We start from the raw sequence: 25,317 nt of genomic DNA on the forward strand, positions 1-25,317 counted from the left end.
ATGTCATGAATAAAGAAGGTATTTCCTATGGAACTGGCTAAACACGTATAGTGAAAGCCCGGATGAATATACACCAAGGACGGGACAATATTGGTGAAGTAGGAATTGAAGCTTTCTGAAGTGTCTTTGTCTATGGTTAAAGGGAGAATACGCTGCGCACGCGAATTTCCTGCCACTTGTTCTACAATTTTCTGTATTTTTTAAATCCCCATTCGCGCGTTGGAGCAAACGGGAGTAGTACTCCTTTTTCCGTGCGGGCAATATTGTCACAGACTCTTTCCGTGACTTTTTAAACTGCCATGAGTAACTTTGTCATGTTTACGGTGCTTCCATTGGTTGTTCCCGAGTTGGCCATCCAAGGGCAGATTGGAACATTGTAAGAGCGAGAACATGTGGTACTGCTAGAGATACTGATTGTATACAGTCATTAGAGTCTCAGTGCGATTGGATACTTTAGTATTTGTGTCATGGTTTCACTGCTTGGTTTGATACACATAATTTTATTCCTTCATAGTTTTAAACTATTTTTATAACGGCAGGGTTATTATTAGGTACAGTCTTAGACAGGTCCTTAATGGAAACAAAAATAGGTAGATCAGTGATCGGTTCGTCATACACGCTTGCTTTGACGGAGTGGCTAAATTTGTTAACACGTGGACTATTATCATCGCTGGGCGTAGAAATGAGGTTCCGAAGATTGAAAGAAGCGAGCAAAACCTCGTAATCTGAAAACACTGCATTGCGCGCATCAGTATTAAAATATTCCGTAAGGACAATGGGATAATTGTTGTTCGCCGCGAGAGTTAACACTGCCTATTAAAGCTCACACAGCTTACGTGTAAGCTCTATTACCTTAAGCTGTATAATAAGCGTAATATTTAGGCTATTTAAGCTTAAGCAGCATAATAAAAAAAGATTAGTTCAAGGGTTGCGAGATAACCCCTAATTTAAGGTAGCACTTTATGTTGATCCCATACAAAAATATTATATGGTCGGCTATAGAAAATTCTTTTTATGGTCGGCTTTAGCTATTTGGCCCAATATTCTTTAGACGTTTCTATGGGTGTCTTTAGCTTCTTCTATACCCAGTTCTGTGGTTGTCTTTAGATATTCCTATCGACATTCCTATGGGTGTCTTTAGGTTCTTCTATAGCCGGTTCTATGGTTGTCTTTAGCGATTCGTATCGCCATTCCTATGGGTGTCTTTAGGTTCTTCTATAGCCGGTTCTGTGGTTGTCTTTAGATATTCGTATCGACATTCCTATGGGTGTTTTTAGCTTCTTCTATATCCGGTACTATGGTTGTCTTTAGCTATTCGTATCGACATTTCTATTGGTGTCTTTAGCTTCTTCTATAGCCGCTTCTATGGCTTTCTTTAGGTCTTCTTTCGATATCGCTATAGCTATAGAAGAAGCTAAAGACACCCATAGGAATATCCATAGAAATGGCTAAAGACACCCATAGAAATGTCTAAAGATAATTGGGCCAAATAGGTAAAAACAACCATAAGAAGGATTTTCAATAGCCGACCATACGATATTTTTGCATGGGCTGCAGCCAGAAGAGAATCGCCACTACTTAAAACACAGCGACAGCAGCAGCCTCTGATAAATTAATAACACTCTGCCATGCCGGCATATAGCCTTGCGGATCCCTAGAACTTCTCCTGTGGCACTTAGGTTGTGTGGCTATCTGCATTCTGTAATATATGCTCCATGAACACTTCAGCGATATAGGGGGAGTGCAAGGTTGCGACTGCAAACACGTCACCAGTTTTCATTCACAAAAGGCTTAAACAAAGGCAAACAAGAAAAGCAAAACCAAGGGGTTTATTCATCCCATTCATTACATAAAGAGCTACTATCTACGCTACTTCGCCGCCAGTAAACTGTTGTTCACATACGGCGATCGAAACACACAGCACACGCATTCCAACACTCTGGCTCACGCTTACGTCATTCGCTCGACAGCCACACTACGCGGCACATTTTCAACGAACGCCCGCCTAGACACATATACCTACAGGTGCTGGGTAGTCCACAGAAAATAGAACACTCAGAAGTCGTTCATTTCACTCAGTACTCAATGCACGAAGTTGCAAATATGGTGGCTAAAATGGAAATGCACTCTTAATTAAACAATGAAGATGGTCGCACATAATGCAATAATAAAAAACGTTTTCCAAGTCCGTTCAATTAGTTCCTTGTACGTTTTCTCAGTTCGCGAAAAAATAATTATATTTGTCTCATCACCGCGGCGAAATCTTCACTTCTGAGTACATTGCAATGCCCATGTGGTGCAGGGTAGCTTGGAAACGTATTCTTGAACACCAAAAAAAGTCCTGCATTTCTCGCACAATACAGCCTCTTCAGTTCGTAAGATCACTCACCCTGGTGTTTTGCGTACGATGAAATTCCTGTCGTGGTATCGCAGGTATCCATTTTCGCGTGACTTCGAGTTGATGTTAAATTAATCGTAACACTGTCACCGTAAACACCGAAATTCCGACAGCGAAAGGCGGCACATTTGCTTGGCGTCACACCATCAACACGAACACATTGCAGTCGAGTCGTAAATTCCCAGCACCAGGCAACACGTGCCATGCCCGCGCACATGAGCAAGGAGACGAGATGTGGCTGACTGAGTACATCCTGGTATAAGCAGGTGCATCGCGCTAGCAAATAGTGCGGAGATACGTGCCCATCTTTCGACCTTTTTCGAACTTGTTTTCTGGTAATGATTTTATGTGGCAAATACAACATCGCTTAACGTTTTGTTTTCTTCATCCGAAAAAACTACATCTGTTATCAGTACTCAGGGAAAATTTTCTGCCACTATTATTGCTGCGCGCACGAATACTAACACAGCACAGAACGCCTGACCCTCTTTTCCACGAAAACTTCCCTTCGCACGCCCGGGCTACAGTGTCGACGCGCGCGGCACTCACGCCGCACCTCCCCGGCCGGTCGTGGTCCCCTCTACCTTTTCAACGCTTCCCAGAACTTCCTGTCCCTGCCTCCTTCGGTCCAGCTTGGGTAGCTCTCCCCCTTTCTCAATGACTAATTTCGAAGTGAGCTCCGCCGGAGAAGGAATGCGATTGTTCGCAGATGCCACCATATTTCTGACTGCGCCCGCAGGAACGGGGGCCGCGAAAGTTCTTTCCAATTTGCTTCGACGCTGAGAAGGCCGTTTTCAGAGAAGCCCGCTTTTCCACTTGACCGCGGCAGCGAAGGGCCGCAGAGGAAGAATTCTCCGAACTTATACGTCTTTCGGTCGACGTTCATTCGCAACTTTGCCGAGGCACAGTATCCAAAGTTGCAACCTGAATTTGAGCGTTAATCTGTCTGTAGCTGCCTTTAATCGTACTTTTCCCGTATTGTTGGTATATTAGGTACCTAACGTTATTGAACAAAAAATTTCATATATCTGGCCGATGAACCTCATCATCGTTATTCAGTCTGTGTTGTAAATGTAGCTAGGTAAATCATGAGCGTATAAATTACGCGTCATAAGTCATATTGGAACCAGCGGAATAGAATTTAATGGTGCGCTCGAATTATACCTTTATAGGCTAACACTTTTTTATTAGCAGAAGACTTGCAAGCTGGGCGAGTTGGAAATGCATCTTGAATGAAACCAGGCGCAAACGTAACAGGACGCAGAAAGGAGTACACAGGACAAGCGCTGGTCTAACAACTGAAAAATTTATTAGGCGGAAAGGAAATATGTAGGCAGAAGATACCACACCCCCAAACACCAAAAAACAAACAAAAAACCGCAGAACACTGCGCAAACAAGATGAAACATTGCATGCCAAAATGGAAAAAACAAACATGCGCCAAAATCAACTCACGAGCCCCTGAGATACTTAATCTCTTTTGCATGAAGCATGACACTTGCTTGGCTAACGCACTTATCTTTCCTATCATCAATGTGGTACGCCTCAACGATTTCCCGTGTTATCTGGCGTTTATGCTTGAACAAAACAGCTGGATACTTAGAGGCTTATGTCACTATGTAGTTAGCTAAGGAAGGTTTTATGGATGCAAACCTCTAAATTCTGCGCCAAACGCTTTCCTAATTCCGGTTAAATGTTGCTTAATTGTCACACGTGTAAAGGTTTACAGTTACATATTGCGCTGTAGCCAGCCGCAGAAACTTTTATGGGTGCCTCTCTTTAGCTTTAGGGCAGATTCTCTCTAATAGCTGGCAGAAGACAGCTGGATGGTTCCAATTATGTAGACTTAGAGCTAGACAACGGCCTATATCCAGCCAAATGAGCTTTTATGGCTTTCTCTCTTTAGCTTTAGGGTGAATTCTTTTCAATAGCTCGCAAAAGACAGCTCAATGGTTTTGAGTCTGTAGAGTTAGAGCTAAAAAACGGCCTATAGCCAGCCAAATGAGCTTTTATGGCTTTCTCTCTTTAGCTTTATGGCGAATTCTTTTCAATAGTTGGCAAAAGACAGCTCAATGGTTTTGAGTCTGTAGAGTTAGAGCTAAACAACGGCCTATAGCCAGCCAAATGAGCTTTTATGGCTTTCTCTCTTTAGCTTTAGCACGAACTCTTTTCAATAGCTGGTAAAAGACGGCTGAATGGTTTCAAGTCTGTAGACTTAAAGATAAACAATGGTCTATAGCCAGCCAAAAGAGCTTTGTCGCGGCTAGCCTATAGAACTAAAGCCATAGATTTTTCTTTAGCTGGCTACATTAGCCTGAATAGCAGTGACTCTATAGACTAAACACACTAGGATGTTCTATAGTCGTCTAAAGAGAATTGTATGGTTTACATTCTTTAGTGCAGGATGCATAAAAACTTCAATAGCTGGCTATAGCCTAATTTATGCACTTTTATGGGTGACAATAGGGACCCATAGGCGGCCATAGCTCACCATACATTTTTCTATAGACGCCCATAAGGCATTTTTATATGGGATAAACAAAGATTCCATAACTAGCCACGTGCATGGGGCGGATTTGTAGTTTTGAAAACGAGTATCCTGATTTTACAAAAAAGGCCACCCCACCGTGCGTGCGTGACTCTCGTGACTTATATATGAATAATTACACGTTGATGTTGCCATTTTCGCCCTATGTTAACCGCGTTTCCGTTAACGTTTCAATTTGGATAGGATGAGCATGCGTATAAAGGAACCCAGAAGAACAAGTTCAAGTTTTTCTTCAGGCTGCGAATGCTCGCATAAAGAAGAGAAACATCGTTGCTTTCAGGTACGCTATATTGTTTGTTTATTGAGATGGGCAAGGTGTTAGATATGGGAGTACCAGTAGCTGCAAACAGCTGTTTACACTAGTGTGACCAGATCGTCATCGCATGGGACGCGCACAATTCTCAAGTTCTGGGAATCCCTCATTAAATGTTTGCCATAAATCATCACTGCATATTTCCGTTTTATTTCTCGTGGCACCGATCAGTCTTTCCGAGTAGGACTTTGTTTCCAGGTCGTTTACGTGTACTGGGCTATTTACTTGATATCCCAGCAGTGACGCCTTCATTCGTTTCGTTTTATTTTTGCAGGAAACAGAAGTTTGTTACGGGTAGCTCAAGCGCTTAATTTTACGGTAATGTTTGCTATCCCGCCACATTTTGGGGGGCACCATGAACCACATCGACATCATTATCCGAAAGCTCTACGCTCAGGCAACTGGTGACCTTTTGCTGTGTCGCCGACCCTAGTATCTTGCTCTCGGGGGGCGACGAAAAATAGCACATTTCATTTGTCGTTCTCATGAGGAAGCCGCAGGTCATCTATCTTCACAGAGTGGAATGACTCACCGTTTTATTCTTTCGACATCATCTCTTCCCTTCTCTCTCTATTCCCATTTGCGCATGATTCTGCTCCCCGCTATGATCACCTTTTCTCTCCCTCTTATATTATGCCTGAGAGTCGTCTATTCTCCTTTAGCTTCCCCTTCATACACACAAACTGTCTGTACTCTCCTATCCTTCTACTTCCTGTTTTCTTCTCACATCCTCTCTACGTCCATACGCTGTTTCCCTGCTTTTTCATCTTGTGCATCATACTCTCCATCCCCTCTGTCTCTCCCTCTTTTTTCTTACTGTCCGTCCTCCGCATAGCACGCTACACTCTTCTCACCACCAAGCACTTGCCCACGAATTCTCAATGCGTCAGCAGCTTACTGGTGAGCAGGCTCAGCACTAAAATTAGGGATAATTCCAGCGACATAAAGGCAGACAGACCGGACATTTTGCTTGCAAGTAGCCTAAGGGAGCCTATGGTTTTAGAAAATGATTAGTAGGCTACATCGAAGCTCCAGCAAGCAATAGTGCATTACTCATTCTGCAGTAAATACAGAGAAAAAAATCAGAGCCACCAATCGGACGTACGGCGTGCGAACATCAATATGTAATTATATAATAGTTTTTAGAAGCATTAAAATGCTGTATATTAACTGCGATCTGGACTGTAGGCGACACAAGCGCTCAATTTAGGTTTCATGGTTTCTTACTAAACGTTTTGTTTTGAATAGTTCGTTGGTTGCAAAATTCTGGCGAAAAACCAACAAAAATTTCAGAAACCACGCGCTAATGCACAAAAATTGTGATGCCACATCTCGGTTTCACATAATTTAAGTGGCATTGATTGAACTGGTCAAACCAAACGGAGTTTTTTTTGTTCCTTTGTTTGTTGAGTAAATTGCGGCAGAGCGCTTTGTGAGATAGCCTTTTGTGATTTCGATAGTTCATATTTCTTTTAACTTTATCTATTTTGTTTGTTGTAAGCCTGAGGGCATAGTAGAGGGCACCGCTGTATTCTCTTTAAGTAGCCGTCATGTACAGCAGAACACCGGAAAAAATGCAAACTGAAAATGAAGGACTTCATTTTAAGTCTATATGTTTCTTATGGGGTATATGTTTTGTTTGCCAGTGTACGTTTGTTATGTGTTTTTATTTTTTGTGTGTGAGAATTATGAACATTCGTGGTTATATAAAGACTGAATATTTTAAGTTCAACTAATACTCACTTCGCTGAACATTCAAGTTTTTTATCTGTTTTTATTGTTCCTACGCAGTACCTGCATGTGTTACTTCTCCTCCGCTTCCTTATGTATGATACTTGTCTGCGAGAGGGTCTTTAGCGCTGTTCTCAAGAAAACGTCGGCAGTGGCATTTAAGGTTACGTACATGTAGGAATTCGAAAGCCAAGCAACGACACGCCAGCACCACATTCCTACTCCCATGCGTGGCTCCCCGTTGGGCACACGGACTTTACTATCAAAGCCAAGCAGCATCTACACCCCGATTAGCAAGCAGCGCATGCGTTCCCGAGAAACGAAATCAAAGTACCAGCACGCTCTTTCACTGCGCAGTTCCAGTAGCACAGGTCATGTGACTTTTGGTACTTTCCGTGATGCTCACAACGACGACGGTCCCTTTTCTCATTTGATAAGAGCTATAATGTTTTCGCCTTATTACAATATTAAACATTTGACCTTTCAGTTAGTGGTGTAGAATGTGGCAGCGTGAAACACCAGAACGACTCTAACGAAGTTGTGCAGCGATGACCCTGCCTGAAGGTGATGGCTGAAGGAATCATACTGAAATTCGAAACAGCGCAAAAAGACTGGGTATATTTCGCAACCCCCGCAATAAAACAACCACTTGTTAGTCAGCGCCTTGTGTCGTCGTTTCCTTGTCCCGTCTCCCGTTTCGAATTTCAGTATACACCACCAACTAGCCCAAACCATCGTTCGAAAGAATCATGAAGGCCCGTGGAATTCTGCAATCACGATAGCCATGTTCTTTGTTCCCTCTGTTTTTAAATATAGATATTTTAAATCAATCAGTAAGCCAGAAAACGACACCGTTGTCCGTATTTTTTCCGTGATTGTCTTCGTGCTGTCTTTCGCCAGAAGATTGCTTTCTGGACGTCCTTGGTATCGCCACCCACAAGTACACATAAAACAGTAAACTGCTTATTTTGGGTTTTCATATATGACCGGCATGCAGACACCGGACGGAACGCGTACATCAGTTCCACTGGTAGCATAGTATCAGTAGAAATGATAAGCGGGCATTATAGCGTGATTAGCCATCTCAATAATCAGCTTTTAGTGTTCTTCACGCCGTACTTAAACCTGAGATTTTAAGAGCTGCGTAGTAGATTGATTGATAGTAAGGCCTAAAGGGACAGACAACCGGTTTATGTTGAGTATACATTCTCTATCCAAAATGAAAGGGAATCACTTAAAGCAACTTAAGCAGAAACGGTTTTGCTGATAACGCCCAGGAATTTTTTAAATCGAAGTTTTTAGATCCACGAGCCGTATGTCATCATCATCATCATCATCATCACCAGCCTGTCTACGCCCACTGCAGGGCAAAGGCCTCTCCCATTATTCTCCAATTACCTCGGTCCTGTGCCAACTGTGACCAATTTATCCCCGCAAACTTCTTGATCTCATCTGCCCATCTAACTTTCTGCCGCCCCCTGCAGCGCTTGCCTTCTCTAGGGATCCACTCTGTTACCCTTAATGACCAGCGGTTCCTTCGCATTACATGCCCTGCCCAAGTCCATTTCTTCTTCTTAATTTCTACTAATATGTCTTCAACACCAGTTTGCTCCCTGACCCACTCCGCTCTCTTCTTGTCCCTTAATGTTACACCTATCATTTTCCGCTCCATTGCCCGCTGAGTCGTTCTCAATTTAAGTTGAACCCTCTTAGTGAGCCTCCAAGTTTCTGCCCCGTAGGTGAGTACCGGTAAGATGCAGCTGTCATACACTTTCTTCTTCAACGACAATGGTAGGCTGCTATTCATTATCTGATAATGTCTGCCATATTCACCCCACCCCATTCTGATCCTTCTAATTATCTCTGCCTCATGGTTGGGATCTGGGGTCACAACTTGGCCTAAGTATATATATTCGCTTACCACTTCCACTGCCTCGCCATCTATCTCAAACTGCTGTGCTGTCCCGAGGTTATTGATCATTACTTTAGTTTTCTGCATATTAATTTTCAGGCCCACGGTTCTACTCTGTTCGCCCAGTGCGGAGAGCATGCTTTGCAATTCGTCCCCCGAGTTACTTAGCAAGGCAACGTCATCAGCAAATCTGAGGTTACTGAGGTATTCTCCATTAACCCTTACTCCCACCTGTTCCCAATCCAACGTTCTGAATACTTCTTGTAAGCATGCTGTGAATAACATTGGAGAGATTGTGTCTCCTTGTCTGACACCCTTCCTTATAGGTATTTTACTGCTCTCCTTATGGAGGATGATAGTAGCTGTAGACCCATTATAGATATCCTCTAGTATTCTTACATAATGCTCATCTACCCCCTGGTTCCGTAATGCCTGAATGACTGCTAGGGTTTCGACCGAGTCAAATGCTTTCTCATAATCTATGAAGGCTATATATAGGGGTTGAGTATACTCAGCGCACTTCTCTATCACCTGATTGACCGTGTGAATATGGTCCATTGTTGAATAACCTTTACGGAACCCTGCTTGTTCTTTAGGTTGACTGAAATCTAAGGTAGCAGAGATTCGGTTAGCGATTACCTTGGTAAATACCTTGTAGACGACTGACAGTAAGCTGATCGGCCTGTAGTTTTTCAAGTCTTTCATGTCGCCTTTCTTATGGATTAGGATGATGTTCGCGTTCTTCCAAGATTCCGGTACCATTGCGGTCATTAGGCATTGCGTATACAGGTTTGCCAGTTTTTCAAGTACAATTTCGCCGCCATCCTTCAAGAGGTCTGCTGTTATCTGATCCTCACCAGGTGCTTTGCCCCCTTTCATTTCTTTCAAAGCCTTCCTTACTTCTTCGGTCGTTACTGGTGGGATGTCTATCTCCTCTGAACTACTGTCTCGTTCGGCATTATCCTGTATGTCCCGGCTACTGTACAGATCCCTATAGAACTCCTCGGCCACTGTGACTATTTTATCCCTATTTGTGATGACATTGCCTTGCTTATCCTTAAGTGCATACATCTGATTTTTCCCCACGCCAAGACGTCTCTTTACTGCTTTCAGGCTACCTCCGTTCTTTACAGCGTATTCGATCCTCTCCATATTATACTTCCGTATGTCAGCTGTCTTGCGCTTATTGATTAACATCGAGAGCTCTGCTAGTTCTATTCTGTCAGCTGCGGTGGAGATTCTCATGGTTTGCCGTTTCTTGATTAGATCTTTCGTCTCCTGTGAAAGTTTACCAGTATCCTGTCTAGCCATAGTGCCCCCGACTTCTACTGCACACTCCGTAAGAATGCGTGTAAGGTTGTCGCTGGCTTCCTGTGTCGTAAGCTCGGCTTCCTCGTTTAGGGCGGAATATCGGTTCTGCAGCGCGATCCTGAATTCTTCTGCTTTACGTCTTACTGCTTGCTCATTTATCGGCTTCTTTCGTACTAGCTTGTTGCGGTCCCTCCTCAACTCTAGCCTAATTCGAGATCTTACCATACGGTGGTCACTACACCTTACCCTTCCGAGCACTTCCACATCCTGCACGACGCCAGGGTTATCGCATAATATGAAGTCTATTTCATTTTTGTGCTCCCCATTCGGGCTCCTCCAGGTCCACTTCCGACTCTCCCGTTTACAGAAGAAGGTATTCATTATGCGTAGGTTATTCCGTTCTGCAAACTCAACTAGTAGGTCCCCCCTGCTATTTCTACAGCCCAGACCATAGTTCCCAACTGCCTTGTCTCCAGCCTGATTCTTGCCTACTTTAGCATTGAAGTCCCTCATAACTACAGTATACTGCGTTTTTACTTTAGCCATTGCCGATTCCACATCTTCATAGAAGCGTTCCACTACTTGGTCGTCGTGGCTGGATGTGGGTGCGTAGCCCTGCACCACCTTGAGCTTGTACCTCTTATTGAGCCTAATTACAAGAGCAGCTACCCTTTCGTTAATGCTGTAGTATTCGTCTATGTTGCCAGCTATGCTTTTATTGACTAGAAATCCCACTCCCAGTTCTCTTCTGTCCTCTAGACCACGGTAACATAAGACGTGTCCATTTTTCAGCACCGTGAAGGCTTCGCCTGCCCTCCTAACCTCGCTAAGCCCTATTACATCCCATTTAATGCCCTCTAATTCCTCGAACAACACCTCGAGACTTGCTTCGCTAGATAAGGTTCGCACGTTAAACGTTGCCAGGTTCAGATTCCATTGGCGGCCTGTCCGGATCCAGTGATTCTTAGCACCCTCTGCTGCGTCACAGGTCTGACCGCCGCCGTGGTCAGTTGCTTCGCAGCCGCTGGGGACTGAGGGCCGAGGGTTAGTTGGCGTATTCATGGGAGGTTGTGGCCGGTACTACACCAGGGTGGCCAATCCTGCTCTGGTGAGGGAGTGCATTACCGGCAATGGTCGCCGGGGTCAGGCCGCACCCCAAGCCCCTTTGTGCAATTCCATCAATACGCGGATTTTTTTTTTCTTTTTTTTTTAATCCGGTGGGAATTGTCCGGCACCGGGATTCGAACCACGGTCCTTCTGCACGCGAGGCGGGTGTTCTACCTCTACGCCATCGCTGCATCCTGTATGTGTCCTCCCCAAAATAATGCTGGCAACCAAGACACACAGTAGCGCGGCAAGATACTTTTGTCTGCATGCGAAATGAAAAGCGGTATTTAAAAACTTCTCTCCAGCTAAAAAAGTGTTATGCTTGATTTCTCATTACTTTATGTGTTTTTTTTAATTCACCAGCACGAAGGCCCCATCTGTTGGGATGGATGACAGGTAGAATCTGGCTTCACGTTGTAGAGGTCGGCCGTTCGATTCTCTCCGGGTGCGTTTTTTCTTTTACGTTGGCGTTGGTTTATTTGGAAACTGAAATTGAATATTAGGCAGAACAAACGCCCCTGACTGAGGTAAAATTGTCAAAGCTCCATCACTGGATGTGTTTACTGAACGCTGCCGTTGATTATGGGCATGGAGGCTCAGTTAGCCACACTGAGAGCAACCCAGCGGCGGCGGGCGGTTTGTCTTCAAATTTTTCAAAATAATGAAAAAAAATACATATGCAATATAAAATTATACAAGTACTTGTGTTAAGAGGTTTTCAATAAATGAATGAACGTTTCAGCAGTGACAGTAGCTGCTAGGTTTGCAGGTCAGGTGACCGGGACACGTATTGTAGTGTCAAGTTTCGACACTACGAACCGCCACCCTTCCGATTTCAGAAAGGTCGCTGCCAAATTAAACCGGGCTATATAAAGCGCTGGCTTTCATATGAGCTAGGCACCATATATGCGACAAAAATCGGTTGTCCATCCCTTTAACGCGCCGACGCAACGCATGCGTGAGGCGCCCCATTGTGGAGGGCCGCGGATTAATTTTCACCACCTATTGATTTTAACGCGCGCCGAAATCTCGTACACACGGGCGTTTTTGCTTCTCGCACCTCCATCACAAAAGCGGCCGCCGCAACCGGGAATCGAACCCGCGTCCTCGTACTCAGCAGCACGACGCCTTAGCCACTGCGCCACCGCGGTTGGTGAGTCCCGTTCTAGAGGGCTACGGATTATTTTGACAGCCTAAAGTTTTTAACGTGCTCCGAAATCCCACCCTAAGGGTGTTTTTATTTTTAGCCCCCTGTGCTGTACTCGATATCGATACAGTACTAATTTGTCGATGTTTCTTTTTCTAGTAGTCTCCGAATCTGAGTTACGATAACTGATCATTGTGAGGAACAATTTTTGACACAGATAATTATCATCATCATCATCAGCATCATCATCATCATCATCAGTCTTTATACGCCCACGGCAGGGCAAATGCCTCTCCCATTAATCGCCAATCATCCCAGTCCTGTGCTAACTGCGACCAATTTATCCTCGCAAAGTTCTCGATCTCGTCTGCCAATTTAACTTTCTTCCGTCTCCTGCCACGCCTGCCTTTTTTCGGGATTCACTCTGTTACCTTTAATGACCAACGGTACTTACCTTCAGACTATATGCCCGCCACACCCATTTCTTGTTCTTAATTTCTACTAATTTGTCCTTAACTGCGTTTGTTCTCTGACCCTTGTCACTACTTGGCTTAAGTAAATATATTCGCTTTCGACTTCCACTGCCTCGATACCTATTCTGAACCGCTGTACTGTCCCGAGGTTATTGAGCATTACTTGAGTTCTCTCCATAGTAATTTTCAAGCCCACGGTTCTACTCTGCTTGTCCAGTGCGGTAATCGTGCTTTGTAATAATTCGTCCCCTGAGTTACTTAACAAGGAAACGTCATCATCAAATATGAGGTTACTAAGATGTTCTCCATTAACCCTTACCCCACCTGTTCCAAATCCAAAGTCCTGAATTCCTGTAGTAAACATGCTGTGAATAACATTGGAGAGGTTGTGTCTTCTTGTCTGATGCCTTTTCTTATAGGTATTTCACTGGTCTGCTTATGGTTGCTGTGGACCCATTGTAGGTATCTTCTAGTATTCTTGCCTAATGCTCGTCTACACCCTAATTCCACAATGCATGAATCACTGCTGAGGTTTCGACAGAGTCAAATGCTTTCTCATAATGTATGAAGGCCGTATAAGGAGGTTTAGTGTACTCTGCGCGTTTTTGTATCACCTGACTGATTGTGTGAATACGGTCCACTGTTGAATGGCTTTTACGAAACCGTGATTATTACTAGGTTGACTGAAATAAAAGCTTGCAGAATTTTTTTAGTGATTACCTTGGTAAATACCTTGCAGAAGACTGACAGCAAGCTGATCGGCCAGTAATTTTTGAGTCGTTCATGTCACCCTTGTGATATGATACAGAACATAACTTACGATAAAAAACACATTTTCTCTTGAGTTCGAGCGACTCCTTTAGAAGGCACATAAGTGTTTAAGATGTAAATTACGCGTTAAATTTTCCGAGATTATAGCCCCAAGCATTTTAACAAGATCAACTAATAGAATATCTTATCGGTTCTGATAAATTCCTTAAAATATGTATTCTTCGTTCCTCGCAAAATTACGTGCGAGCGTTTTTTTCTTTTTTTTTAGTGTATAATAAAAAGTTATCTTTATATCTATCAAAAATCGGTTAGTACCTTGTTGCCATGAAGTTTAGGCTCTTTGAGAACGCAATTTCAGTGCCATCGCCATGCCTAATGCATGCATTTTAATTTAAAGTTTGGAAGTTTAATTGGAAGTATCTGGGTTGCAAAAGAGAACGCGAAGAGTACTTGCCTCAAGTGCACGCCTGGTCACCCGTTTTCTGTTGAAGGGTTTTCTTTTCTGACGGGAGTTTTTCGTCGAATATGAACGTATTCGACAGAACTGTCTGATTGGGTCTGAATGGGTAAATTTTTATGTTGCATGAACTCGCCAAGCTATCATTTCTTATCTGAAAGTTTTTTTCCTCCAAAGATGTTATTTACGGGCAGCGTGTAACAGGTGTTCAAGCTATTGTTTCAGTCAGTGTGTTTGCACAATACCGTAGCTTGTCAGAGTTGACTGAGAAGATTTCAGACTAGGAAGAAACATAATCCAGTTTTGTGGCCTGTAGTTTATTCTTCAGTTTCTTTGTATTCCATAAAAGCGCCTTATTGGCCCAAGTCTATTTTTATAAAATCCGAATATAGGTATATCGCACATAATACAAGCATCACTCATATAGGATACAGAACCTACTGTGTTATTTGAGGCCGCCAATTGGTTTTTGGCGCAATTGCTGGAGGTTATAGAACGTGCATGTTATCAGTGCGAAATATCAGCCACTAAATTCTTGCCATAGAGTCTGCAGCCATTTTGGACGTAACATCATTTTTATTCTGCTGCAGTATATCTCTAGAAATGTGGTTACGAATGAAATGTTATCTTTTTAAAATTTACAGGATTTCGTTCCGCTTTGCTTGGTTTTTCTAAAACATGTTTTTTCTCTCTTTTATTTGTGTGTCGCTGTCGTCTGTTGTTTCCGCTGTTTTTTCTTTGCATTTTCTTTTCTTGTTACCTTATGTCCTGCCTCTGATTCCTTGTCTTTATTTTCCTGTATAACACACCCCTACAACAATGCCTTGTGGGGAATGTAGGTATATTAATTAATAAATAAATTATCATGTAACATTGCGGAGGTAAGAATGCCCCTTCTGATTTATTAGGGAAGGCCGCCCTTGTTAATGGGATCTTTTTTTTAATAAAAGATAAAGAAGGTTTCTGTAAGTAGGTGGTATGAGTAGGGGGTCGGAAATTGTATTCATAAACACGTACAATTCCAGTACGGAAAAATGTGTTTGTACAGCGGGTGGTTTTCATCTGAGCAACGAACAAATCCCCACCGAGAAGGCAAACGCATTTTTTGTGGACACAAATACTAGTTACAAATAACTGGAAACATATGCCTGGGTACACTAAGATCTCAGTGACGTCATATTCGTCACAGAAGTGACGTCGCCATAAACAGTGCCATTCACGAGGCGGCGCCTGGATTCGAGCCCACAAACTGTCTCGCCTCTCGCCACAACGGAAGGCACGTGGCGCTCGGCCCTGTTGCGCTATGAACAGAGACGTGAGCAGCTCTATGAACTTGCCTTATGTCGTTCCCAAGGACTCATTCAGATGGTGTTCCTGTTTAAGAGAGGCGAAGCAAAGCAGCGCATTATGACGCTAATGAGCGCCGACAGTTGGCGCCTCGATGCCAGCGCCTTCGTGTACGGGGCACGCGCGTGAATTGAGGAACCATCGGGTGTCGCGTTGTTCCCACCATGACCGTTATGTGTTTCAAGCTGCTCTTTCTGTGCATGATATATTTTTGTTTGAAGAATCCAAAGGGTTCCAAAGGTCCATGATATATATTTTGAAGATTCCAAAGGGTTAACACAAAATAACCAGCTTTACAGGGCGCTCTTTTAAAACATTTGGGTGATGTTAATAGGGATTGCTGGCATTCCCCTAGCAGGTGGTATAGGGTGTCAGGGGATGGAAAGTGACTGCAAGGAAACGAAACAAGACTGCCGCCACTCAAGGAGCACCACCAGCCGCACAACCAACCCTCCAGCAATTGGCCCCGGAGACGGCGCAGCGGAAACGTTCCCGGATGCCACCATTGCCCGTAGACGACACGAAAATCATTCATCGCCCACAAGCCGGTCTTCAACTGTCGAAGTGGTCCTTTGTAGAAATTACTAACGCCATCGGAAGAGCAAGCAAAATCACGCAGAAGGAATTCTACGGCAATGTTCGCGTGTCCGCGAAAGCACTTAAAATCTCAAAGACGCACCCCCAACTTTTTTCCTTACACCTACGTCACCTGGATTCCGGGGCATGAAGGGATGGTGGGAAACGAATCAGCGCATGCTGCAGCCCAAGAACAAATCAGCCGAGCCTTCTTGCCGGTCAACATCTGTGCTGCAACGGGCGCAGAACACGTGTCCAATACCTATAGGGCAATACTGCAGCACTGCCGACTTAAGCGGAGGAGATATACCCCTCCACCCCCAACCCGACCTCACCAAGGAAGAAAGCGTAATCTTTCGTCGCCTCAAAACAAACACATACGCACGCGGAATAATCATAAACCGCATTTACCTCACGCAATTTCCGTGTCTCCACACTCACTGAGATATAACCGACACCTTGCCGCACATAATCCTGCAGTGCCCTTGCGAAGACCGCCGCCAAGACCACCTGTGGATAGCCAAGCATCCTCAAGAAGCCTGACTGCCGCACTACAAGATATTACAAGCGCGCATACAACCGGTCAACACGACATTAAACGTGGGAGGCACTGGTCGTCTACGAGGATCCGGAGAGCCAGAAGAATCTGGTGAACCCGGAGTAGACGGCAGCCACCTACAGAAGTTTCCTGTTCTGAGGAGACCTGCCACCTCGTACCGGCAAGGACGAAGTGCTAGCTAGTCTTTTCAGACAAGAAATGTTTATTTCTCTCTCTCTCCCTCTCTCTCCCTTTCTCTCTCACTAATAGGCCAATTTTTTTATGCAACGCTGTCGAAGCTAACTTCTCTTACTAACATGTAGAACATGTCATACATTAGCTTTGACACCGCTGGGTTTAGGCCCGGACACAAATTTTAGCCTGTTTATAAAATTCTGTTCAGGTAAATTTGACTCAATTGAAAATAAAGCTCCCAAAATATAGGCATTTTTTCACAAGAAATCCACAACAGTAACTGACTTTGTACGGAGACAAGTCCCAGCGGCTGTATAAACAACAGTGCGCACGGATTTGATGGTGCCAGTGAGTGATACATGCGGAATGGTCGACGTACGCTCAACAATTACCCCCATTGTTTTTGAGGCACGGTTGCAACTATTTTTTAAGGCTCAGACGTATTGTGCGGAAAATATGCGCTGCCGGAATATGTGCGGTTTGCAAGTGTTGCCTCACTGGAGGCGAGGTATCGAGACACGCGCTTCTGTTTGGCTTAACAAAGTGTACTGTTGGGCGAGTTAGTAGCTCCTTGTAAAAATAGCACAGCGTGAATCGCAAAAATAACATTGAAAGACGACGGGACGAATGCCTTTTCTTTTTTTCCTTTTTCTTGTCTAACTTTCCATCTTTCCATTCCAGTTACACTAATTCCAGTGGTGGTCAGCTTTCGTCGCATCGTCTTACTCTGCCCTTGTTTCAATTGGCGCTGTAGCTATTTTTACTTCTGTTAGGCATTCACAGTGCGTTGTTCGGCCCTTAATATTTGGTGGAAATGAGCACATTAATACACAGGGATGAAGAAAAGGCGAGACAAAAGGGCGCTGCTACAACGGAAGTTTGTTATACACGCACTCTTCTTTATGGGCACACCAAAAAAAGGCAAAATTGGAAGAAAAGAACAAATAGTAGAAAATGATGTCATCATATGCGTAAAATTGGCCGTTCTGGCCCATGATAGCACGCGCGCAACGAAATTCTAGAGAGCCCATTTTTCTTGGTCGCAAGTACAAAAAGTACAAAGGCTACTGAATAACGCGGGTGGCTAGTGCTCACATTCAATGCTGTCTGTTGGAACCCTCCTCCTGGTACGTACATGAGGAGATTTAGTAACGACTTCACAGTTGTCAACTGTCGGCTGCAAGCACAATCTTTACAATTGGGATCAAGGTACCGTAAATACCACGGGAAACATTATTTGCATGTTGTTACAACGGAGCATTTACGTTTTATAGTTAGCTTTTTAATAACGAACCACGTAAAGAAGGTGACCGATACGAAACATTTGAATGTAACTAACGCGTTGACTGAGGTGGTTGATACAGTACTGCTTTTCTTTTTGGTCACGTCCCTGTGAGGCTAACATAAACTCGAACGCTTACAATACGCTGAAAAGAATACTTTGCCGTCGGTCTTTTTTTCCAAGTATATTGAAATTATGAGAGAACCTTTTAATATACCGTATGACGGCTACCTTTACTTTTACTTGCGCTCCGCCTCCTGTTGCCGTGATACCAGAGAATCATGCTCAATTGTGAGACAAAATTCTTAAATCTCGGGGCGGGGTCAGAGAAGCACGCGATACAAGAGGACCGACGTAACAGCAAGGGGTCGAAACTACAGGCGACAAAAGGGCACAGCGAGAAAATAGTGCAGCGGCAAAAGAGCATACGGCGAAAGAGCAAAACTTCAAAACAGCACAGCTACAAAAGGCTCGTTTTTTTAAAGCGCTGAATGGGCTATAGTGGCTATAGTGTATATTTTTAACCTGCGCACAAACAATATAGTGTCCAAAATAGTCAACAATATAGTGTCCAAATTAGTCTCGTTAATATTTTTCGGGAAAAATATGTTTCGATTTTTTTTACCTGCAGGAAACGCATCTTATGCCGGTTAAAACTGCGGCTTGCATGTTAAAAGCTTCGACGAAAACATAGATGTCCCATTTTTTTATATTTTACCGTTATATTCGTGCTGTTTGTGACCACAAATAGCTTCTCAGTTTCCCTCAAAACGTAAACTATATATCATTATTCCTTCCCGAGCTGCTTGTCATAAGCTGAAATTCAGTTTATTTTTAAATATTTGTTGCGTTATGTAACACATTTGTATCCGGAGATGAGGACACTTATGTTCTAGCTACGCATCGAGGAGGATGATGAAGAAGGTTTGTTGCGAAGTACATCATCGGTGCCACTCTTAGTGCCGTGCCGTGAGCCTGCCCTCCTCACCCAACGTGGCCTATTCCGCCTTCGTAAGAAGCCAACCAGTTTCAACTTGAACTGTCCATTTTCAAAATGTCCCAAGCTTCGAACATCCCACCTTCTCTTCCCGCTTCCCCCACTTGACCTAGCGTCTACCTGATGTAAAAAAGTCTCTCTCTCTCTCTCTCTCTCTCTCTCTCTCTCTCTCTCTCTCTCTCTCTCTCTCTCTCTTATTAGCTGTTAATACAACAAAATTAGGTTACGCAAAGAGGGAGGTATAAATAATTTTTTACGTATACCTTTCCTCTCCAGTTAACTTAAATAGCTGAAGGGGGCGCATTAGTGGGTAAATACGGTTTTTATCATTTAGAACTTTCATATCACAGCCTTTTTCTTTCTGACAATAAAATAGTACTTTAAAGCCCTATCGAATTACAATAAGTGGTTAAGCTCTGCCCAATCCTGCCTTGTGGTTGCGTGTCAAGAACATTGAGAGCATCTAATCGTTAAAATCGTCGTCATCTTATTGCACGATGGTATCGGGAACTCTCTGCGCAAGCGCTTTTAGGGCTAGACCCACTTTACCGCCACTATTGGTGTTAAAGCCCTCATTAGAGCCCAATGCTACCCGGAAAGAATATTTGCTGTAACTACACAGATGGAGGAGCGTGGTACGACCATCTGATGTCAAGAACCCCTCGTGGCATCCCGGTACGGCCAGCCTTTGTTGACACACCGGTTCACCGGAGTAGCCGCCGTCAACTCGGCATGTCTCCCGGGTACGACCACCTTCTCTGCGCCGCGCCAAGATGCCAAATTCCCAAACCGCGTGTACTGCCCGAAAGAGATCTTTATTAGGTAACAATTCATCATCCGCGCAGTCGTGCCACACTTCGTGGTGACGTGTTTGAAGACGTCGAGGACTGCATCGAGCTGTTTGAGCGCATCGCGTCGTTTAACGAGTTGCACCCTCAACAAAAACTCAGGAATGAGTACGACTTGCGGAACGGCAGTGCTAGGATCTCGTGAGAGAAATGCAAACGAGCTTGTAGTCGTGAGACGAATTTCACGAGCAGCTTCAGGAGTCGTTCGCCAGCACAGACCGTCGAGACCAGTCGCAGTGCCGTCTGGAATCTCGAATTCAAAAGCCCAATGAAACGGTCGTGATGTTCGAACAGCCATAAGTGATTTAGCCCGGCCCCGATATGTCCCAGCAGAAAAAAAACTTCGACACCTGTAACTTCCACGTGGTGTATTAAAGCAGCTATCGCCGACTTCGTATGCATTTCACCTTGTACTGTGAAGGATTTAATCAAGTAGGCGACAGCTGTCGAGGGAGACCTCCAGGAGCAATGCCATCACTACGACGGAGTAACCGCCATACCTTCGAGCACAATTGCTACTGTGGCGACTGCGTCTACCGACATACCGTTGCGAGAGCTCATCCGATCGATCGTTTGGGTGAGTGGCAGAAGAACGGAATAGTCTCGTCCGAAGCTGCATCTGCATTTGTCGCCGATATCGTGTGTTAAGAAATCCGGCCGGTGTCTACGCTGGTAGCAGCGAATCAGCAGCCACAGCATCTCAAGCAAGGTATGCGTCGGCTGTGCTTCGCCAATTGCCTGCTGCGACCGTGCGGCCCTTCCCGCCCCCCTTGTACCTCATGCCGAACTCTGCCCACAGCCTGCGGACCCCGGCACACACTCCTGATCTGCAGGAAATTCGTGCTTGAAACAGTTTCAGGAGGCTGTTTCAGGAGACAGGCTGCGAGGCGAGGAAACTAGACGCAGCCACCTCGTAAGCATGGATTTCTGACAGCGAAGACATTCAGTCATGTAACTCAGCAGATATAACACGACGACGACAGTGGCTATCGTCGAACTTGGAAACGCCGATCTCATCGTTTATTAAGATGGACACGAAGTTTTTTCTTGTCGATACAGCGCGGGCTACTGAATAATTACCCCGACCCTTGCTTATCGGCTAACAAAGTGAAAAACGCATTCGCCCGGGATGCACATTTGCACTGTGAGGGACCACGTAATGACGCCGGCGCTAAAAGGCACCACCAGGGTCATCGTAGGTGACTCTGCTTCCTTTGGCACTTTCATAGAACTCGCAAAGCCCTGCAGGGACCTCATTGTAGTAATGAACTTCTTAAAAGTGTACAACGCTGTCACTGATGTGGCCGAGCGCTTAAAAGCCGTCTCGTCGAGCTGCCCGCAGCTCTGACGCATAGGACGTCGAGCATGCTTGCTGATTATCTACGAGGATCAGCTTTTTATCGTCTATGTACATGTACGACCGGGCCGGCTTGTTATCGTCGATAACAAGCCGTCCCGATTGTGCATGTTCGTTTCTATCAACAGCGACGTGCCCTGCGCTGTTCGAGGCATCGCAGAGCTTATTCACGAGCTTTTATTCGGTGGCTGCGTTGCAGGTGCTCAATGTGTGTTGCACTTAAGCCGGCGGCAGAGTGCCACGTACTTATCGTCAAGCGCTTCTGGGACTGCTCATGACATTTACGAATTGCTCCTCTTCGTCATCTGCTGTGCGACAGACACTGCCCAAAAACCATCGCATCATCACTGATGATACTCTGAGTCCTCTTCGCTAAAACCCTCCGCCATAAACGTAAAGCAAGTCGTAGCCACGAGGCGTAAACCTTTCCATATTGTTACGAGGCAGAAGCACGCAAATACAGTGTATTGATTGAAATCATAATGCTTAGCAATGCCAGCGAGAGAGTACAGAGACCGGTCCCTCTATGATCGACGTGGTGGCGATCATAGAGGGACTTCTGGAATGTTTGTGACGAAGTGAGGCGTGTGCGAGCAATCTGACGAGTGAGATCAGCCTGTGCGATGGCGTCGCTGACGTACTGACTAGGAGGAGTTGACGCAGGCGAGACAAGGGTATCCAAGGGTAAAGCGGGTTCCCTGCCGAAGAGCAAGTACAAAGGGGAGTAACCAGCTGTTTCATGGCGGGAGGAATTGTAGGCGAAGGTTACAAATGGCAAGGCGGCATCCCAATCCCGGTGGTCGGAGGAAACGTACATAGAAAGCATGTTGAGCAGCGTGCGGTTTAGTCGCTCCGTGAGGCCGTTCGTTTGACGGTGGTAAGCGGTAGTCAATTTATGCTTAGTGGAACAGGAATGAAGAATGTCGGCAATGACTTTAGAGAGGAAATTGCGGCCCCGATCGCTGAAGAGCTGTCGGGGTGCTCCATGATGCAGGATGACGTCATAAAGGAAGAAGTCAGCGACGTCAGTTGCGCAGCTAGTGGGTAGGGCCCGTGTTATGGTGTAGCGTGTTGCATAATCTGTTGCAACGGCAACTCACTTATTGCCAGAAGTGGATGCAGGAAAAGGCCCCAGGAGGTCGAGACCGACGCGGGCGAAGGGTTCGTGAGGGATAGGAAGAGGCTGAAGGAGTACAGCAGGCAATTTGCAGGGAACCTTTCGCCGTTGGCACTGGTCACAAGCTTGAACATACTTCTTGACCGAACGGTACAAGCCAGGCCAAAAGAAACGGCGGCGTGCGCGAGCGTATGTGCGCGTAACGCTAAGGTGAACAGAAAGTGGATGGTCATGAAGTTGTTCAAGGACGGTGGAGCGCAAGTGATGACCCAGAACTGTATGACAGACAACAGTTCTGGGTCATCATTTTGAAAGTTCTGATGGTATAAGACGCCGCCCTGCAGTACGTAATTCCGGGAGGTTCAATCAGGGCAATTTGTACGGAGGCGATCGATTATTGATCGGAGGAAGGGGTCCCGGTATTGTTCCGCACCGATTTGCAGCAGTGCGGAGATGGAAAAAATACAGGCCTCTGTGCCATTCCAGGCTACGTCTGGAGGATCCACGTGGTAACGCGATAAACAGTCGGCATCACGGTGCAACCATCCCGATTTGTACACGACTGAAAACGAGTACGTATTCTTGCAGACGCAAAGCCCAGTGGCAAAGGCGGCCCATAGGATCTTCTAGTGATTGCAGCCAGCACAGGGCGTGGTGATCGTTGACCACAGAAAACGGACGGCCAAAGAGATATGGGCGGAACTTTACCCACACGAGAGCGAGACACTCACGTTAGTTTATGGAATAGTTGCGCTCGGCGACCGAAAGGAGGCGGCTGGCGTACGTGATCACGCGGACTTCGCCAGACTGGTGCTGCAATAAGACCGCTCCTATGCCGTGACCACTGGCGTCAGTGCGTAGTTCGGTTGGGGCAGAAATGTCAAAGTGGGCTAGAATAGGAGTGGTATTAAGCCTATCAATAAGCGTGGAAAAGGCTTCAGCTTGTGCAGATTCCCACGTGAATAGAACGTCTTTCTTGAGGAGGTAGGTTAGAGGCCTGGCAATATGGGCGAAATTTTGTATGAAGCGCCGGAAGTAGGAGCATAGCCCAAGAAAGCTTTTGACGTCTTTTACGGTGTGCGGTTGGGGAAAGTTTTTTACTGCGTGTATTTTGGCTGGATCGGGCTGCACGCCGCGGGCATCCACGACATGACAAAGAATTTGAAGTTGACGTTGGGCGAGTCGGCATATCAATGAATTCAATTGAAGACCTGCGAGACGGAAAACAGACAGGAACGTGGATAAACGTTCTAAATGCGTTTCAAAGGTCGGAGAGAAAACGATGACGGCATCGAGGTAGCACAAGCAGGTGGTCCATTTAAGGCCATGAAGGAGAGCGTCCATCATTCTTTCGAACGTGGCAGGCGCGTTACATAGGCCGAAAGGCAGTACCTTAAATTGGTAGAGACCATCCGGTGTAATAAAGGCGGTTTTTTCTCGGTCTATTTCATCCACGGCGATTTGCCAATAACCGGAACGTAGGTCGATGTAAGAAAAATAGTTTTCTCCGTGGAGGCAATCAAGGGCTTCGTCAATTCGGGGAAGAGGGTACACGTCCTTTTTCGTTATGTGGTTCAGGTGACTGTAATCGACGCAAAATCTCCACGTGCTGTCCTTCTTTTTAACCAGTACTACCGGTGACGCCCAAGGCCTGCAAGAGGGCTCGATGATGTCCTTAGCGAGCATTTTGTCGACTTCGTCTTGTATAATTCGACGCATTATGATGTGACCCAGCTGTCTCGAAGTCCTCGGGCGTCGCCTGTCGTTTTGGCAAAAATGAAAGGTGTCACTTTACGGTTCTTCCTATATTACAGGAAGCTAAACCAAGTAATCAGAAAAGATGTCTATCGGTTGCGCCGGATAGACGATTCCGTGTGCAGGCTTCGTCATGCCCATTACTTTTAATCTATGGGATTAAAGAGCTGGTATTTGCAGATCGAAGTAGATAAACGCGATCGCGAGAAGACCGCTTTCATAACACCGAAAGGGCTACACGAGTTTAGGCCGAGGCTTCTAGGAAAGCGTTATTGCTGTGCGCTACAATATTATTATTCTTAACGTGTGCCTTCCAACTACAATTTTCGAATATCAGGTGTTTCGTTATGAAAGCCGGTGGAAATTTTGGGAAGTTTGAAAAGTTGGAAAGTTCGGTTTAGTTTGCATGCTAAAGTCCGCGTTTGTATGCTAAACTTTTCAGAAAAGAAACGGTTCTTAACGTCAAAATGCACGATTATTGCCCGTGACATCGAATTTCTCTAAGAAAATTCCCGGGCCATCACCACTAACGTGAAACCTTGTGAGGGGCCGGGGAAGCATGCAGTTTATAAGTGTATTCTTGGCGACTTGGCCGTTTTGCCAGCTGAGATGAAACCATTGGGAGGGAGGGGGGGTATAGGCATACAGCTTTGCTGTAAAAGTTTCTAGTCTTTGAATGACGGACCTCTCTAGCACGGAACGTAAACGAGTGTCCCCTTGTTTGTTAGTACTCGTTACGAAACACTCCAGGGCTAGATGTAAACAGGTGTCGCGGTTTGTTGTTCTTTTAGCATCCTTACGTTCCAGCGTAAGGAGGAACCGGGTTTCGCGTTGTTTTAATGCGTTGACTACATGATGCGAACGACGATTATGACGACGACGACGACAGGAGACGACAACAGCCCCGGCTCCTAAGGGGCTTGGCCCCTAATACAATGACCAAATATTTAAACCTAACGCCAAACAGCTTTTGCGTCACCGACGCCGTCGTTTTGCGGTGTCAGCAATGCTGCAATCGGCGTGCCATGATTGTCCAGGAACACAAAACAAAACGAGTTTGGGGCACGGCCCTTCCGAAACGTCACTAGCTCCAAGCCTATAAAGTGCAGCGCCACATCTGCTAATGCGCTCTGTGGT

General features: G+C 45.3%; 1 protein-coding gene across 1 annotated transcript in view; it reads right to left on the bottom strand.

Annotated features, from left to right (window-relative positions):
* Positions 1 to 14,330, bottom strand: part of LOC144179562 (dermonecrotic toxin SPH-like) — a 49,633-nt gene extending 35,303 nt beyond the window's left edge. The window contains exon 1 of the mRNA XM_077707966.1: positions 14,166 to 14,330. The gene's annotated coding sequence lies outside the window, so the exon portion shown is untranslated. The remainder of the gene's footprint in view (positions 1 to 14,165) is intronic.
* Between the last annotated feature and the right edge of the window lie 10,987 nt (positions 14,331 to 25,317).

Source organism: Haemaphysalis longicornis, unplaced genomic scaffold (genome assembly GCF_048455015.1).
Source record: "Haemaphysalis longicornis isolate Haplotype H1 unplaced genomic scaffold, Haemaphysalis longicornis Haplotype H1 scaffold_4, whole genome shotgun sequence".
Lineage (NCBI taxonomy): Eukaryota > Metazoa > Arthropoda > Arachnida > Ixodida > Ixodidae > Haemaphysalis > Haemaphysalis longicornis.